The 19,098-nt window shown below is 40.5% G+C and overlaps 1 protein-coding gene across 7 annotated transcripts in view; it reads right to left on the minus strand.

The window, feature by feature from the left end:
• Positions 1 to 19,098, minus strand: part of TRERF1 (transcriptional regulating factor 1) — a 100,663-nt gene that overhangs the window by 22,231 nt on the left and 59,334 nt on the right. For 6 of the 7 annotated variants that reach the window (XM_017811714.1, XM_017811712.1, XM_017811708.1 and 3 more), the window contains one exon: positions 7,306 to 7,400. The gene's annotated coding sequence lies outside the window, so the exon portion shown is untranslated. Of the gene's footprint in view, positions 1 to 1,260; positions 1,344 to 7,305; positions 7,401 to 19,098 lie in introns of those variants that run through there. The other variant, XM_017811711.1, reaches the window with a different exon arrangement.

A 19,098-nucleotide genomic window follows, 5' to 3' on the forward strand; every position in this document is an offset into this window, starting at 1 on the left:
TAAATGTAATGCTCTCCTCCAAAGACTCCTGCATACTGATGTCCTTACCTTTTTAAACTTAGGAGAATCCACAATTTAGATGGATAAATGTGAAGTCACTGACGAAGAAAATTTTAACCATTGCCAGATGCATATTAAGGAGAGTTTGTGCTAGCAACAGCAAATAAGGGTAATGCATAGCTGTAGGCAGAGAAAAACCTTTTCCGTCCTAGCATAATGTATGACAGAAAACCATAGCTCCCAATGAAGAGGGCTTGCAATGTGTACAGTTTGTGTAAACCATCTGCAACCATCAGTATGTAACATTTTCACGAGACAAATAATAGCTGAGATTAACTGCACATTTATTTCCCCTTTCCAGAAATATACATTGCTTCACAGTCTCTCTGAACACATTCCCTTCCAGATTTTTATAGACGAACAATTAAAGAAGATAGGAGTCAACAATGAATAGTCAGGCTGCCAACAGGATTTTTCATCCACAACACAACTTCAAAGACTTCCTATTAAAAATTATGAAGGGCAACTAAACAAACCTTCCACAAAACATTAAAAAGGCATAAAAATAAACACTGTGTGATATTTCATACTGAAAGGCCATCAACGTTTAGAGGAAGAGGGGGAACATACAACTCGTTTTATGCCTGCCAAGTTAAGAAAGCTCAATTGAGATGGTCTGAACACATCTTCTCATAAAAACTGGATCTCTAGGTAGTAGACCTTTTGTATAGGAGCTATGTCCCATTTTACCTCTTAACAGATCTGTAATTTAAACCAAGTTCCTTGGTTTTGACCCTTCTTGAAGTTTGAAGTTACAAATATTAGTCAAAGGACAAGAAATAACAGTGATACAAACCAGTGAGGGAGAATAAATGTCTCCAGGAGACAATTAAAAGACCACAAGAATTCCAAGAGTAAGGACAGTAAGAGACTTATTCTTAAGGGAGCAAACAACAAGATTTTGTTACAAAAATTAATCAAGTGGCCAACCAGACCCCTGGCCCATTCTCTTCCCACAGGCAGGAGCGTCATGATGGCAGATGCTACCGACTGTACCAGCAGCCATAGGCAGTGTCGTAGTCACCACAGAAAATGCCATCCCTTGGGCACCCACCGAATTCCACTTACTGCACCCTTTCCACCTGTCACAGTTCTTAGGATACTGGAAAGCAGTCAAGAAGTTTTATAACCTATTCATTAGCACAAACACCACCTCTCTTCCCCTCTCTCAGAATCAAAAAAGAAAAAAAAAATGCTCACAGAAATTTCCTCTCCAGCAGCTCTAGCATCCTCAACTCAACTCTGGTTTGGGAGTGGATTACAGTTATACATCACAGTTATACAGAAACATTTGTAAAAATCTGAAAAATAATATGGAATATTATATTAAAATACCAATCAAATCACAAAAAGACTGGGAAGTTTAGTCACTATGAGAACCACATTTGAAAAAATTTGCATTGTTTTCAAACACCCATTCTCCCCCTCCTAAAAAAAAAGGAAAAAAAAAAGAAGAAAAAGGAAAGATGAAAACATTCCTTTCAAATGCAACACTGATCTAGAAGGAGAAAATGCGAAGGTTTAAAAAGTATTGTTATTCTACATTCAGGTAATAGGAAAAAACCCATATAGGCATGTTAATAGAAGCATAATCAGTAATAAACCAGTCCCTTAGATACCAAATATTTTTTTAGTTCTCAAACAGGCTTGATGCTGTATACAGCGAGAATTTGCTATTGGTTTTAACAGAATGCTAACAATATACATTTCTTCTTGGATACCCATGACAGTATATGAGTGCTGCATACAATATCTTTAAGGCTTTAGGGCCACCAAAGTCTCTGGCCAACTGAGAAGCCATTGGCAGCACTCTGAGTGACTTCCATTCCTTTCAGTGACAGGAAGAAAAGGGTGCTTTTTCTCCTTTTTGTTTAGCAGTGATGCCTAAACACCCATCACTGTCATTTATCACAACAAGTCTGTCTACTAAATAGTTAAATCAAACAACTAAAAGCAGTAGGAAGTTCACAGAAACAATGGTTCTGCAGTTCTATGTTTCTTCTCTTCCTAATAGTCATTTATGCTATTTAACCTACTACATTTCTGACATTACAGATACACCCCAATTATGCAATCATTACAAAGAAACATGAAAACAAATGCAAACAGACAGAAACATTTCTGTAGACTGCCCAGAAAGAGAAATACCCTACTTAAGTTTATGGATGAAATCTGGACTCAAGCTAACGGGAATTCAATTGATTTCAACAGAGATAAGGTTTTGCTCCAACTCTTTTCTCATCATTTCAGCAAGGGCCCCTGCAACTTGTACAACTCCAGTCTCCAAACTAAAAGCCATGGATACACCAAGATGGCTGAAATGTCTTTACACACTCCAGCGTCAAACAGAAGCATCTAAAAGGCAATACAATTACTCCTGGAAGGATGTAATAACTTCATTCTGGTAAACATGAAATGGAAGAAAATTCCAACATTATCAGTCTTCAATAAAGGTGATTCTATTTTTCTCCTTTGTAAACTATTCACTGGAGAGCCAGAAGAAGCTGTGGAGTTCCCAGCACAGGATGGACCCTAACTATTGAAGTGAGTCCAGAGAAGGTGATGACAGACATGGAGCACCTCTCCTGTGAGGAAAGGCTAAGAGAACTATGATTGTTCAGTTTAGAAAAGAGAAGGCTTTGGGGTGACATAATTGTGGCCTTCCAGTACTTGAAGAGAGCCTATGGAGAGAGACTATTTACAAGACCTTGTAGTGACAGCACAAGGGGGAATGGTTTTAAACTGAGGGAAAGCAGGTTTACATTAGATATTAAGAAAAACTTCTTTGCTGTGAGGGTGGTGAGACGCTGGAACAGGCTGCCCAGAGAAGCTGTGGATGCCCTATTCCTGGAAGCGTTTAAGGCCCTGTTGGATGGAGCTCTGAGCAACCTGGTCTAGTGAAGGCTGTTCTATCCACAGCAGAGTAGTTGGAACTAGATGATCTTAAAGTGCCCTCCAACCCAGGCCATTCTATGAACTTAGAGAAGACAATAGGTAGTGAAACATCAATAAGATGGTAGTTAAAAAAGAAAACACTCCTAGCTCCATCACACACCACAGAAGCCAAAACCTGTAGAATTTTTCAAATTGAGTAAATAACAGATCAAACCACAGTCACGCAATCGAACTGCCTAAATTCACATGAATTTCAGAACAAGGCATCCACTCCAAATAAGTCGCTGCATGAAAGTTGGGGTGGGTGTGGGCTGCAAAACCAGCCAGAGCCAGTTTCAGAACTGAGTTAATGGCGAGGGATGACAAAAGACTGTACAAGAGCAGATGCTGAAGGAAGCAGACTCATTAAAAGGCTGTAAAGTTATTATAGCACTGCGCTGATCTAACCAATCTCGGTAGGCTGCATGGTTGTGTTTCAAAAAGGAATTGGATCCTATGGTTTGTCCAACTTATTTCAAGTTTTTCAGCTATTCCTTTAAGCAAAACATCTACATGCTTTTATAGATTAATCACCAGTTAGCAAGAAGACTGGATAAGCTGGCAGATGCAAAAAAAATCCAAAAGAAAACACCCCTCCATGTTCAACTAGCTTCTTCAGGAGAGAGTACCTGTACATACTGACAAGAAACAGCATCAAGCAGATGCTCATGTGCTGGGGTACTAACCCCTCTTGCGTCCCTCCCGCCCTCTGGGATGGTAACACTTCAGCTAAAGCAAGCTTAACCACCACTCTTAGCAGCCTAAACTGTGTTTTGTAACACTTAAGGCATGCTTGCTCCAGAAATGTGTCATTGCTGTGTGTTCTCCCAACACTGCAGACATGTTTCAAATCGTGCCTTACCACCTCTCAGTCACATAAGCTGAGACAGTGCTTTCTCAAGTTGCTGTCTTTCTGCTATTAGAATATATGCTTCATTCTTAACTGCAGATAAGAAAAATTCGAAAACAAGTTGTCCCTTCCCTTCTTTTGGTTCAGTGTTCCCCTCCCATTAGCTTCAACAGAAACAAACCAGGGTTTATCTTATTCAATTTTTAGCCTTTTTTATGAGAATGTCTTTACTGACCTGTTTTGTTATTCAGAACTGTCAGATCTCCTGCCAAGCTATTCCTAAATGAAGATAGCCATCATTCACATCATCTTGCTCTCCGATTTCCTTTAGGATAGACGCAGGAATAAAAAGCAGTTCCTTCTCCTCTCCATTCTGCTAAACACCAGTGCTACCAGCAGCCTCTGTCACACAGGCTGACCACAACCCAGCCTTTTAAGGGACAGCACAGACAGTCATGGTTTTCAGCTGGGCACTACACCACTATGAACCCACACTGAAGAGCAGCTTTAAAAACCAAGAGAGCACCATCTAAGATCACCTAAGCACTACCTAAGAACGGACACACCTTCATTACTTAAACCCACCTCTCAGGTGTGAGGCTGGCACTACCCCTGTATCTTCAGATGAGAGTAGTGCTGGAAGGCTGAAAAGCACAGAACTGGGAGAGGAAGGGTGGCATATTTCAAAGACCCCCATGCTCTTGCAGGCTGTTTAGTTACCAGGTTTGTCCTTATAACTTTTCATGTAGCCAGAGTTCAAGCTCCAGCTCTATTTCTTTTTTTTTGGCATAGAAAATAAGCCTGTGAAAAAAAGCAGCACAGTGCTCAAACAGAATGAATAATTTCGAATGCCAAGGAAGGTGGTTGGGTGAACCAGCAGAGAGGAAAAGGGAAGGAGAGGTGAGATGATAACTCAAAGATCTACTTTTTTTTTAAAGTATCTACAGAAACCCCAAAGACATCTGATATAGCAATAAGGAGAAGCAGAGACTGAAAATAAGGGTCAAAAGGTATCAGGACCATGACTATTTTAGTTAGAATAAACTAGTAGCAATATGGATTTCAAGGACCAATAATTTTCTGTAGCTGTCTCAAGGACAAATGCTTACAGGGATGAAAACCTTTTCATCCAAATCCTGGATAAACTCTTCTATGGTTTCTCCTGCATTTCAATTTCAGCTGGTTTTCGATGGCAGAGATCTCGAACCCATGCCCGTATCTGTCTACAAACCCCAAGGTTAGCACTTTTAGGCAAAACCAGCACCAACAAAAAACCTTCACTTCAGTATACAAGAAAGTACGCAAATAAAGGCATTACAAAAGTGAACACGATTGAAAAGAAGCAAAACATTTAGCAGATTGATTTTTATAGCAAACACACTAAGAAAGCTATACATGCTTAAAATGGAAGGGAAAAACAGATTAGCTGCTTTTTAATATTAATGCTGGTAATTCTTCAACAGTTGCACAAATCCTTCAAAAATTATCATTCCCTTTGCAGCTGAGCTTCTTCTGCAGTGCAGTTGGAAAGGCTGCTGAGTCTCATGTGGCTGCTCATTTAAGCTGTTCCCATTTCCACTCTTAAGAGTGACTAGAATGTCCTAATTCAGTTTAATAAAGAACACATTGGACTTGGGGGAGGGGAGAACAACGATGGCATTGGGAGAGGAACCGAGCAACTTCTCTACTTCAATGAAGTTTAAAAAAAGGCAACAACAACAACAAAAAAAACCAAGAGCAAAACCAACAGTTGATCATCTCAGGAAAGTCTCTAGAAAAGGGGGAGGAGAAAGGAAGACAAACAAGAAGAAACATTTTTCTCTCTTTTTGATCTAAGTTGTAAGTAGAAAATGCATTCTGAGGCAGTGGTAATTTAATGAAAACCTTTTTTTCCTCCAAACTAACAGAATTCTGGTTATTCAAGAAGAGGAGGCTGATTTCTAAATAAAGCCATTAACTGAATTTAGTTTAAGGGAGATACAATTTCATGACTCCCAAAGAAACGAAGAACGTTGTTTCAACAAATCTGATTATCTTTGCTGTCAGTGAATTGGTGTTACAGTTTCAAGGTACTCTGAAGGCTTTGGAGAACTGCAACTGAAGCAGGTATCACATTACTTCATAAAAAATGGCAAATGTAAAATTATGTGATCTCCTCACAATACTGATTAAAAATAAAAATAAAAGACAAGCCTTGGCTAAGGCCAGAAGGGGACTTGAATTGCATATTCCATGACTAACTGACTAAAAGCATACCGAAGACAGCGCTAATTAAAGTGATAAACACAGTAGTTTATTTTTTTTAATATTCACCAATACATTACTGCATATTTGATCAAGGCTGAAGCTGTCTGTGAAACTTTATTTGAAATTTCTTCAGCCAGCCTGGGTTTACTGACTGCTTAGATGACATAAATCATAGTCCCTTCTGCTCAGGGCAATACTCTCAAATGCTTCCTGGAAAAGAGACGTCCTATTAGCAAAACTGCCCTCAACTTCATATTTTAGTTTCCTTCTATTACTGAACTGAGTGACTTGTTACTCCCCAGCAAGATCCTAGTTCTGCAGACATGAGAAGCCACGGGTATGAAGATCTTAGGACAGAGAGGTTAGATCTTGTTCACTTATGGTATGTGCTACATTACAATCTCTGGTCCCCGCTGTTGATATGTGGGAGGGAGAGTGATTTTTAAGCCTTTTCACTCAAACATCAATGCATCAGCTATTGCTGTTACCACAGCCAGGATAAGCACATACAATTTTAGTTCAAGGTGAGCATCCTTGTAACACACTTAAGCGGTTTCTTCCTGACCTCTGCAGTGTATAAGCTCTGTAGGGTGTAATATGATTTCTTTTTTTCTGTAACTGTAAATGCTCTGAAACAGTCAAAGAACATATGCTAGGATTTACAAAAACAGGCAAGGAGGAAACATCCTGAGACAGACAAATAACTAAAAAAAACAAGCAGAAGTAGTAGTATGTGGAAAATGGCATATGTCTAAGCTCTCAGTGGGGAGGGAACAGCTATTTTGAGCCTGGTGTATCCCCTAAAAGTGTTTTCAGAAATGCAGCTGCAGGACCCTCTGCAAAGTCCATCCCTCTAAACTATAGCATGTTGGTATCTAGCAATGGAACCAGGTCAAATGGTTATGCAGAACTGACCACCATGGCTTCTGCTTTTATTTTTTTTCAAATTAAGGTAATGTCCTTTTGCTTGTATGAGACAACACAGCCAAAGTAGTCCTTTAAGAAAGATATAAATGTGTGTTTATCTCCTGTGTCATACATACTGTGAAATAATATTTTACAAGATACATAGCCAATGTACAACTAATCATATTTGAGAAGCCCATCAATAAAGTCAGAGACTCAGAAGCCCAAATTCTGGAAAACAGTCAAAAAGCATTGAATCTATTAAACAAGCCAGCCTTAGAGAAACTGGACATATGCTGCGACATTACCTGATTTTTGAGCATTTGTGAGATTCTTGTATCTTGTGCTCTCTTTGCCATAACATTTCATGCTGCTGTCATTCTGTGATCTCAGAGTGATGTATCTAAACAAAGCAAAAGAGTGCAAATTAGTTTTTCCCCACAGGTGACTATCTTCTATCACCACCTTGGCCCAAAGCACGAGCAGACCTGTGGCCATGAGCTTCCTATTGTAACACAACAAAATACTAACTTCTATTCAAAAGAGTATCTCCAGGTTACTCTCTAAGTCACTATTGCAGAGGACATCCAGCAGCATGCAACTCCTTTAAAGAACCACCAAGAATCCCTTTCCCATACTGACAGTGAGAGACCGCTTCATTGTCAAAATCTCTGGCATTGATACATCCATAGTCCTTCAAATTAACGACTGAAATACAAGTAAATGAATCTTTACTTTTTACTCAGCTTGGCACCTAATGCAAAATGAGGAATGGGCTTTGTTGATGCAATAAATAAAACATCTTGCCTCTACTGCAGACACCATAAAGATTTCACAGCATCCCAGGCTGCTCTGACAGAACCCAGTGGCTTCTCTTATGGAGAGGAGATTTGCTGGCCCAGAGCTTGCAACCTACATGATGAGTATCACACAAATAAGAGAAGGTATAGAAATCAGGAAGGGAGGGATTAATGACAGTCAAAGATGTGGGAGATAACAATCAGGCTGTTACCCAGCGCACAGGAGATATCTAGACAAGGCATCTTAAATTATTTAAATGAAAACAACACATTTGTTTTTCTAAATGCTGCTGCCTAGATGGCTTTTAGGAAAGGCCCTCAGCACCTGAGGGCATTAAGAAGGCTGGTTGACATCACTGTGAGGCCACTCTACATAACCTTAGAGAAGTCATGGAGATTGGGGGACATCCCAGAAGGCTGGAAGGTGGCTAATTTCACTCCCATCTACAAGGAGGGCTTAAAGGAGGATCCGAAAAATTACAAATCAAATGAAACATGTGACTGGGAAAAGCCAGCGTGGATTCACCAAGGGCAAATTGTGCTTGACAAACTTGATTGCCTTCTACAACAAAGCTGTTGACGTGGGGCAAACAGTAGACAATGTCTACCTGGATTTCTCCAACACTTTTATATAGTTTCCCACAGCCTCCTTCTAGAGAAACTGCTGTGTTACAGTCTGGACAAGTGGTCCATGTGGTCAGTTGGAAACTGGCTCACAGGTGGCCCCAGAGAATGGTGGTAAATAGCTCCTTTTCCAAATGGCAACCTGGCACAAGTGAGGTCCCCCAGGGACCAACACTGAGCCCATCACTGTTTAATACCTTCGTAAGTGATCTGGAAGATGGCATAAGTGTACCCTGATAAAGTTTTCTGATGATACCAAGCTAAGCAGGGAAGCGCACGCGTTGGAAGGGAGAGCCACCCTGCAGGAAGACCTGCGTAGGCTGGAAGAGTGGGCTAAGAAGAACCTTACAGAGTACCACAAAAACATGTAAGGTCTTGGGGATTGTTACCAGATGATCCTTGAGGTTCCTTCCAACCTGGTATTCTGCAATTCTGTAAAACAAGCCTGGAACCTTAGGGTGCAATTCACAGCTCCATGATATCAATGGAAAACTCTTCATTCACACTGAGCCCTGATGGTTTTGGAAAATCATTCCAGGCTTAAGAAGAAAAATGTAGGAGTGATCACAGATAACCTCAGTGAGGTCCGTCAGCATTTACTTCCTCTCACCTTCATGCTAGATTCACTTGCTTAAATTATTCTTTTAAAATCTCTGATAGTAAGTCCCAAGCACTGTGACACTACTACATACAGCAAGAAGCTGCCCCCCCAAGTCCAGCACAGAACAAGTGCCCTCCCTTAGTCAACCAGCAACACAAATCCAAGCAGCTCCCCTGTCCTGCCCAATGCCAGCCTCTGCTTTCCCCTTCACCTTGGCCCAAGCCCACAGAAAACAGACAGGTCCACCGCAAAATCCAGACACCAACCCATCATAACACGCACCATGAGAGACAGCAAAGTCCCTTACAAAGCCTGACCTGCCTAAAACATACTTCTTCAACAGAAAACCTGAGCTGATGGCAAATGCTGGTAGCATCGCCCAGGGATATATGGAGTTTCTTGGATCTAAGCAAGTTTTTGCTTAAAACACTATCACATCGAGCCCCAGTAACTAAAATCTGTGCACAGCCACATCCTGCTGCAAACATGAGCTGAAATGCTACAAACGTCCCCAAACACAAACCTGCTTGCATCCCACCAGCTTACAACTTTTCTAAGCAAATCCATGAATTTACCTCTTTGTCAAAATAAGACAAGTTTTAATAAATCCTCACATACACAGTGCCATACCTGACTTGGTTTTTATACTGGTAATTAACACCTCCAGGTCTGTAACAGGCATACTAAATGTTCTAGACAACAGACAAATGTGTACCATTTCTGTTTGTAACAGGAAATACTCAGACACACAGAGAAAACCCGAGGTTAACACCAGTGGAGCCAAGCGACAAAATGTTGGGGTTTTTTTGTCCCAGTTTAACATAACTGTTTAGAACTTGCCAATATATTTAAATTTAATCTTAAAAAAGTAACTGCTGTATCCTGGGATGGGGCAACCCAGGATGTACATACAGGCTGGGGAATGAGATGCTGGAAAGCAGTGCCACAGAAAGGGACTTGGGGGTCCTGGTTGATGGCAAGTTGAATATGAGTCAGCAGTGCCCTGGCAGCCAGGAGGGCCAACTGTGTCCGGGGGGGCATCAGGCAAAGCATCGGCAGCCGGTCGAGGGAGGGGATTGTCCTGCTCTGCTCTGCACTGGGGCAGCCTCATCTTGAATATTGTGTGCAGTTTTGGGCACTGCAGTATAAGAAGGATATAAAGCTGTTAGAGAGTGTCCAAAGGAGGGCCACGAAGATGGTGAAGGGCCTTGAGGGGAAGCCCTACGAGGAGCAGCTGAGGTCACTTGGTCTGTTCAGCCTGGAGGAGACTGAGAGGAGACCTCACTTACAACTTCCTTGTGAGGGGAAGAGGAGGGGCAGACACTGATGTCTTCTTTGTTGTGACCAGTGATAGAACCCGAGGCAACGTCCTGAGGTTGTGTAAGGGGGTTTAGACTGGATATTTAGACTGGATATTATATATTCCCTGGAACCAGCTCCCCAGGGAAGTGGTCACAGCACCAAGCCTGCCAGAGTTCAATAAGCATTTGGATGATACCCTTGGGCACATGGTGTGATCCTTGGGGATAGTCCTGCACAGGGCCAGGAGCTGGACTTCATCATCCTTGTGGGTCCCTTCCAATTCAGAATATTCTGTGTTATTCTGTGTGATCATGAGCCATGAACGAAGTCACAGTACATAGGTTTGCTTTCTTTTTCAATTATCCATCTGCTCTGAACAACAAATGCTCGTATTAAGCCTAAAAATGCCAAAATATTCTGCAGAAAAACCATCCCTGGTAGCTTCCTGCAAGAGGCCAAGCCGATGGATGCCAGGAAAAACAACAGGAATGCCCAGGAAAACCCTTTTCTGCCTTTCTTATTTGTTTTTGCTGCTTTTCCCACTATACTACCTTCATTATTAGAGCTACAATAACACCTATATGCAGGTGTACATAAATTATCAGATATGTGCAAAGCTCTCATACATAATATCACAGTTAAAAAATAAAACTTCGGGCATTTTGGAGGCAGAGGTAGTGAACTGATGGTTGATTAATACTGAAAACAGTCCAAACATAATTAATTCAGGACCAAACACTACAAAAGTACATAAAACTCACAAATGAGGTTTTAATTCTTTTCATTAAATTTTAATCAGCATCTCATTTTTTGAAGTTTAGATTAAAAAGCAATCTAATTTTATATTCCTTTGCCATATTCTTCAGTTTTGCTTCCATCCCAGACCCTAGATTTTGCATACAAGCAAAGCACAGTAAGGAAAAGCTGAGAAGTGAAGCCTACAGCAACATTTACAAATTAAGACCTAAGTCAGAGATCGGCTATCCCATACGCACAATATAAATTTTCAGTCCTCTCTCTTCATTAGGATTGATGACACTGCTGGAAAATAAGGAGCACATAATACCTTTTATGGGAAGGTAAAACACAGATGAATTAACAGAGAGAGAATGCAGCTAAATCAATTTCTCATCTCAAGATAGTAATGGAGGCAATTTCTTGAACTTTACTATGCTTGTAACATATTGATCAGCAGAGCTTCACACTGAAAGTTAAACCAGGTATTTTCCCAGGGATAAAATGGAGGATGGCAGTAGAACTAGGCAACACACCAAAGACAGGGATTTTCTTCAGTCATGTTACACTTCAGAAAAATCGAAGTTTCCACCCACTTGCACGTTACTGCAACACACAAGAAGAAGATTTCTAAATTAAGGCTGAATTAGTCCTGTATGAGCCTTAACAAAGCAAATTTAGTGATAGGGCAAGGGGGAATGGTTTCAAACTGAAAGAGAAAAGGTTTGGATTAGATACTAGGAAGAAATTCTTTACTGTGAGGGTAGTGAGGCACTGGAATGGGTTGCCCAGAGAAGCTGTGGATGCCTTACTCCTGAAAGTATTTAAGACCACGGTGGATGGAGCTCTGAGCAACCTGGTCTAGTGAAAGATGTCCCCTCCCATGGTTGGGGTTGGAACTATATGATTTTAAGGTCCCTTCCAACCCAAACCATTCTATGATTCTGTGATTCTATGATTTACTTTCACAGTATGAACTTTTGTATCATTCCACATTAAGAACTTAACCGAAGTGTTAAATTGGGAACTCAGACTTCCTGCAGATCATCAGAGCATCCAAAATGGAATTCTGGGAAAATATCAAAAAAAAAGAAAAAAAGTAATTTGGGATTTCTCCTCTCCTTCCTAATGGTCGTGTGTCTAACCATTCAAAAACACCAGCTCATAAACTTGCCATGAAATGAATAAACCTCAGCCACTTCAAATCACTGAAATACAAGTTTTCTTTACTGTATTTGTCATTTCTTCTATTACAAGACTGACCAAGAGCATCTTGTTATCTAAATTGGTTGGTCATGATTAAACAGCATTTAACTATTTTTGGAGCAGGAGAGGGGAAAGTAAACCACCTTAAGATAAGAAACATTAAGAACAACAGAGTACATATATTAAGCAATACCAACAAAGACTAATATCAACTGGTAAAATCAGCAACAAAATAGTTAACAACACCAGAATTATCATCATCAATCATATACCATTACTTTGGTTCACTTAACACAACTATATCAGAGCACAATCTCTCTTCACATGCTGGAAGTCCACTCTTAATAATCAACCTCACGAATTTGTTGCCCTTCCCCGGTCCATGTTCAGCTTCCTGCTTGCACTTTCCTAGAAAAACTCTAGGACTTCAAATTCTCTTCTAAGGACAGGATTCTTCATGCATGCATAATTATTTTCACGTGTTCATTTCTACATCTTTGAATGTTTCAGGAATATTGCATGACATTTATTTCCAGAGGAAATGTCTTAGACAAATGGTGCATCTTACAGATCAGATGCTAACGCGCAGATAGATTACGAATTCCAAAATCTATTAGTTTTTCATGTCTAGGGTTCAAGGCTTCAGACAACACATACTGTATAACATGACATTATGTTTAAAGAGGCTTTAGACTTGAGCTACTGGTCAGATGCATCCCAGTCACACAAAGCAAATGGGTGCTCACACTAGCAGAGACCACCCGTCACAGCACAGGCACAATCCAGGAGATGCCTGCCTTGAGTGACTGCATCAAGTGACTGCTCTCTGGCACTGGCCAGAATGTAATCCTGTTCCCTTGGGCAGGGTTTGGCTTATCCCATTCAAGAGAAAATACTCCCATACCTCCTACCATATAGCCATGTCTTGTCCTCTCCTTACTGAATTCAGAAAGCAACCTGGCTGGCAGTACAAGCTTGACAATCCCAGAGCTGCCTGAAAAGCCATCATCTTTCTCTTCACAGCTTTCAGGTACTTGTTTCATGCTCATGTCCTGGGAACAACAGCAGACACTCATTCTGCATCTCCTTCATGACATCAATAATTTTTGTGTGCCTCTTTCCAGACCGAGGACTCCTGGTGGCTCTTTGTCACCCCATACTTTGGATTTTTCTTCTTCTTTACAACATTCTCTGGGCTGAGGGAGGCGAGATGGAAGACAGGGAAGACCAAAGCTACATATGTTATTGAAGACATGGGAGCACCACGTATTTACACAGTAGCACGTTCATGCTTTCTGTTTTGTTTTCTGTTCCTTCACTAACAAGTACTGACTTGTTTTATCAATCATTATGCTGTCATTTTTACAGGATGACCACAAAGTCTCCTTCCAGAGCAGTTGACATCTGGTGCAGCACTCATCAAGGCATACACCGCATTGTGACCTCCCTCCTCCTCCTGCACACACTGCTTTCGTTTATCTACAAGCAATTTCCTCCAGCATTTTATCATCCAATCATTCAGTACTAGTTCTGCAACACATTCAGCTAGCCCTTCTTTTCATTATTCTTAATGCCCCAAGCCCACACTCTTGCAAAATTTCAGTTACTTACTTCAAACTATGAGGTGACTAAAACCATTCAAACAAAATCATTGCCAAAAATGACATCAATAAACAACCCTCCTTCCTTGAAAAACCCTCAAACTATTCTTTCCCTTTACAAAATTACTGCAAAACAACCACTCTCCTAAAAGAAATTCCCCAATCACTCAAAAAAAACTTCTTTAAGTGGGCACTCCCCATAATGAGCTTTAGCCCTAGTTGTTCAAGTTTGCCAGAGTAGGGACCACGTCACAGCAAAACCTTCTGTCAACAGCCTGATGAATTAATGTTTGGACCTCTCGTGTCACACTAACATGCCAACTCTGCCCTGAGAAAATGGAGCAGGAGCTCCACAGCTCAGGAAACAGCACTACCAGACCAAAAAAAACCCCAACTTAAAACAAATAAGCAGACAAACCTCAAAGTCTAACAGCTACTTCTTGGCTCCAGATCTTCCCCGCAGAAGGTAGGCGGAAAAAAAACCCAACCCATCCCACCCTTCTGCAGACTGACTCCTATGCAGTGCTAAGAATATTCTGAAAGACACAAAATGTATAACTTTTCAACTGAATATTCATTTCTGAACTGAAGGGAAACATCTTAGGGGCGAGTGGGTGTAAGGAATGATTCCTCCTCAGCACTGCCATGCTATTTATTAAAGGCTGTGAATACCCACAAGAATTCAGCTTTGGCCTTCACACTGTACACTAACAAGCTTAGTTTTCTGACATTCACAAAGCAGATGAAGCTCTGCTTCAAATGATCCCTTTGAAAGGGACAATTACAGCAGATAACTGGAAACTGGATGACCAACAGAACTAATTAAGTTCTTAAGTTCTGTTTGTATATTTATCCAGATTTTTCTCACCATTCTTACTCAGAAGGGGAATGGGTTGGCTTGGGAGGCCAAGGGAACGAAAGTATGCCTTTCTCCCCCCCCGTACATAGTTTTCTCCCCTACACAGTTACAGATCTGTTTGGAACAAAACTTGAGACATGAAATCAATGCAGCCAGTGGTGGAATTCATCTTATTCTGACAGAAATATTCCATTTTCCCTAGCTTATATTTTAAATTGCTTTCTGATATACCAGGTTATTATTTTTTTTAGCCTCTTTGGTTCCTTACATAATTAAATGCCATGCTATTCAGCTTTTACAATTACTTTTACCGTTTTCAGAAGAACATTTCTCAACTTTCTGTGAAGAATTTATTCCCCACAAGTATTAGCTTCACTGATATTTTTTTGTTCATTACATTAAAAGCTCTTAGCCATCTCAGTAGAAATCTTTTCCCTTATACAGACTTTTCTATAGGGTAGATAGTATTTGCCAACCCTCAGTTTCTTTTCCTACTATTTCCTGTAACCAGAATTAGCTCAGAAAAGATGAAAGGTCAATGCCTTCATCTTCCAATCATGGAAGAAGGGCTGGGCACAGCCTATGGAGACATTTTTGTTACAAATTCAGATTTTGCATTTAATACTTGCAAGAATAACAGCAATGTTCCCCAAAAGTGCCCTAGATAAGCTATGAACGTTTTGCCCATTTACCCTACAGGTATAGATAAAGAGCCTCTGAAGCTTCGAGTACTGGCTTCTACAATTTCTCTTAGAAGACCACCACAGTTTTGGAGCAAGCATGTTCCCAGCCCCTCAAACTTCACTTTTAAGGTATTGCCCACACCAAATGCAGATCCAGCAGCACAACACTCCCTCCAGTTTGCCAATTTACAACAAAGCATACAGAACATCTTTAAAAGTTGCTTTATTGATACAGAAGTGACAAAGTAAAAACCATATTCTGCAAGAAGCAAGCTCATCCTGCTTAGCACTTATTTGAGAGAAATATAAAAAAACTCCAAGAGATGAATGTCTCCCTTCCTGGGTAGGTTAAAGATAATTATTTGGCTAGTAAGGGAGGTTATTTGTTTCGGTTTGGTTGTTTGGTTGGTTTGGGGGGGAGGGGGTCGTGGACCATGCGGGGGAGAAGAACGAAACAGCACCATAAGAAAACAGCCTTTTAAAGCTTTATTTCTGACAAAACTACCATCTTGTTCCTTAGCAGAACAGCAGGAAGGAGTTTCCAGAGTGGGCCTAAAAAACACCAGGGGAAGAAACCTTCTCTGTAGCAGGCACGGTACACCACCATAGCATCTCCTCTTGGGAAGGAATTATAAGTAGGAAACACTTTGAAGATTATGATAAACTTGCTGGTCATCTATGGCTTTATCTTATGTACCAGTTAACCAAGTAATTCTTCAGAATTACTAGAATGTTACCAAGCATCACACATCCAATTGAAAGCAACATATGCCTGACCATTTCATACCCTTTTCAGTCATGTCGCAGGTAGAGCCTGAATTATTACCCCAGATAATTCAAGAGGCAAACAGCTCTGCCCACATTTCTCCATAATCTAACTGGCATCCTGGCACAAAGGTGAAGGTGAAGGAACTGGGGGCTCTACAACAGGAGACAGAGGATCAGCTCTCATTTCAAGTCCCAATTTTTTCTGAGGTCACAGTGACCTGAATCTAGTATGAATTATGCATAATCACCCTCCGAGCAAGTGGATCTGTGCCAACTGAACCTCATAAAAGTTTTGGTTGCTAGGAGGTAGCAGTGGACATATTCTAAAATCCTGTTTACTTGAACCATTGAGGTTTCCTTCCAGAATAACCTTCCACAGTCTGCTCACTGTTTTTTTATTCCTTGAGACATCAGATTTCAGATAAATTCTGTGATTTCCCATCTGCTGTCATCTAGAGAAGCCTCTATGAATTATCTCCCCAAATAGTCTGTAAAAGACCTCCAACATCTTCAGAGCAAGCTCGTATCTTTAGACAAACTAGATAACATCCTTAGCACAAATTCTGTTCAGAGAAGTCTTGCATTCAGACACGGTGTTGTTCAGATGCCCACGTATCAAGTTCTGAGTGTCAAACTCCACGAGCCAGCACAGCAGACAGAACATCAGTAGCACTTCATAGACCTTGCCTTAGCTTTTCAGCCCATTCTCTGTCCCTACAAGACTTATCTCAAATGAACACACAATATTTTTACATCGACATTTGTAATCAATTGTCTTGTATGGATATTAAGTTTCAGAGTGTGCTATCTGGAAATCTTGGCTGCTCCAGATCATGCTTTTAAAGACATACTCTGTAATTCTCCTGTCAATTTGTTGGAGATGCATTTGTGTCCTCTGATTAAGGAACATACAAAAAGATTTTTCATGGTTATCTTAGCTAAGATTGGATTGAGAGTATTTATTTATTGCATTGTTTACATGCACTGTGAGCCACCCAATGAGGAAATGAAGAAATAAAAACAGCTGCCTCCTTTAGACCACATAATTTCTGACACCATTTCTACTTAGAGATAGCTCAGTTTTGTTTGTTTTATGAAGGAAGAGAGTAAGCAAACACAGACTTCAGTTTTTCATCATTTACTGAACCTATGGCATACAAGGCTCATTTATCATCAAGCCCTAGACTCAAGCTGAAATGCTAATTACAGACAAAAAGAACAGGTAATGCTTTTCCAATAATTAGTAGGCAAGCAATTCTCAGAACACTGTTATCAGATTTATCATAGGATTCTGGAAAGAAAGTGGTGCTGACACACTCGTGGTTTCCTTCTGTTCACTCTTCATTTACTGAAGATTCAAACCTTTGGATTATCTACTCGAGACATCTGACTGGTAAAGTAATTTGTAACTCTGAACAGTACAGATGCTCCCCACTGAACCATCCTTGGGAACTGCCCAAGGAAAGGCAGTTACAAGCAATATGACCAGAGGATTGCAAAAGTAATGCCATGAATCTCAGGTATTTTTAGTTCTGATTGTGGACTGGAAAATGTAACCAAAAACGCCATTTCTAACAACACTCATCACTGCAAACATCAGCAAACATAACTCGGAGCTGTATAATGGGAGTGAGGAAGGATTGTGAGTTGATTTAAAAACCAACTAGAACAGCAGGTAAAAACAACTTCAGCAGAAATGAAAGGTGAGAGACATTGCAAGTGTGCTGAGCAAGCCAGAAGTAAAAGTTAGCTTGTGCAACACCAGCCAGACCTCAGCAGGCAGTGCTTCAACCTCTCTCACCCAAAGTAACCAGCTTTGGGGTCTCCCCAAAGCTTCAACATAGCCAGACAGAAGGGATGGTATTAGCAGGGGCACAGATCTCCAAGAACCCCAGTGAATACATTCCCACTCTGAAAGCATGGTGGCACACTGCTAGAGGGAAGGCTGGTGCTACCACTGTGTGGCCTGAAGTGTTTGAAGAGATGCTAAACCTTGTTCTTGTTTGCCTGCACTCAGCTCCAGAGGCACAACACTGGCACTCATGTTAAGGAAACACCATTATTCCTCTTGGCCAAACCTCATGGTCTTAAACTTAGGTGCAGGCTGCAAAACTTTCATAGCACTGGGGCATTCCAAAACACCCTTCCCCTGAGACTATGTCTGAAGAGGAAAGTACCAACCTGCATGAACATAAGGTAGGTGTTCAATCAGCAGCCTCATTTGATAAAGATTTCCAGCAGAGACCTCAGGGGGAGGGCTACAAGATCATGAAAAGATCTTCCCCAGTCTATAAACAACCTTACATTTGTTACCTTATCTTGCAATGGTAAATTCTTATTACTATGCTTCAGTTAAAAGACAATTAGAAGAATGGATAACGTATAATGAAGGCACTGCATATATGATTTAAAGTTGCCTCCGAGTACCTAATGCACAAAGATTTGTTTTCCTTCAGATGCCAAGAATCAGGCCAGAACAACAGTAATGTGATTTTTGCTTGTACAAAACAATGCTTTCCTTTTTTTTTAATAGGTAATGGTCCTACCTAATTTTTTATTTTTTTTTTTTAATCAAATTGTCCTTAGGGAAGATTCAGAGACAAGCCTTCTGGAAAAGTAGTAACTGCATGAGACAAAAGATAATCAAGACTACTCTTTTTGTTATGTTCTTAGCATTTCTGGACTGCAAATTCAAGCTACAGAATATGTAGCAGGTAACTACAGATACTGTAGCAGGTAACAGCAGGAATGTCTAAATCTTTGAAAAGTGAAGAGTTTCAGAAAGCCTAAATTTTTTTGCTCTTATTTTTTAAATATTGAGACCCCTGGCATAGATTTCATTTTCATTTTAGTTTTCCTACAGGGTACTGGCTTGTAGGAAGTCCATTTCACAGAAAAATCTTAAGGCATTCTTTTACATCA

This window comes from Lepidothrix coronata, unplaced genomic scaffold (assembly GCF_001604755.1).
Source record: "Lepidothrix coronata isolate B3197 unplaced genomic scaffold, Lepidothrix_coronata-1.0 Scaffold33, whole genome shotgun sequence".
In the NCBI taxonomy this organism is placed as follows: Eukaryota; Metazoa; Chordata; class Aves; order Passeriformes; family Pipridae; genus Lepidothrix; species Lepidothrix coronata.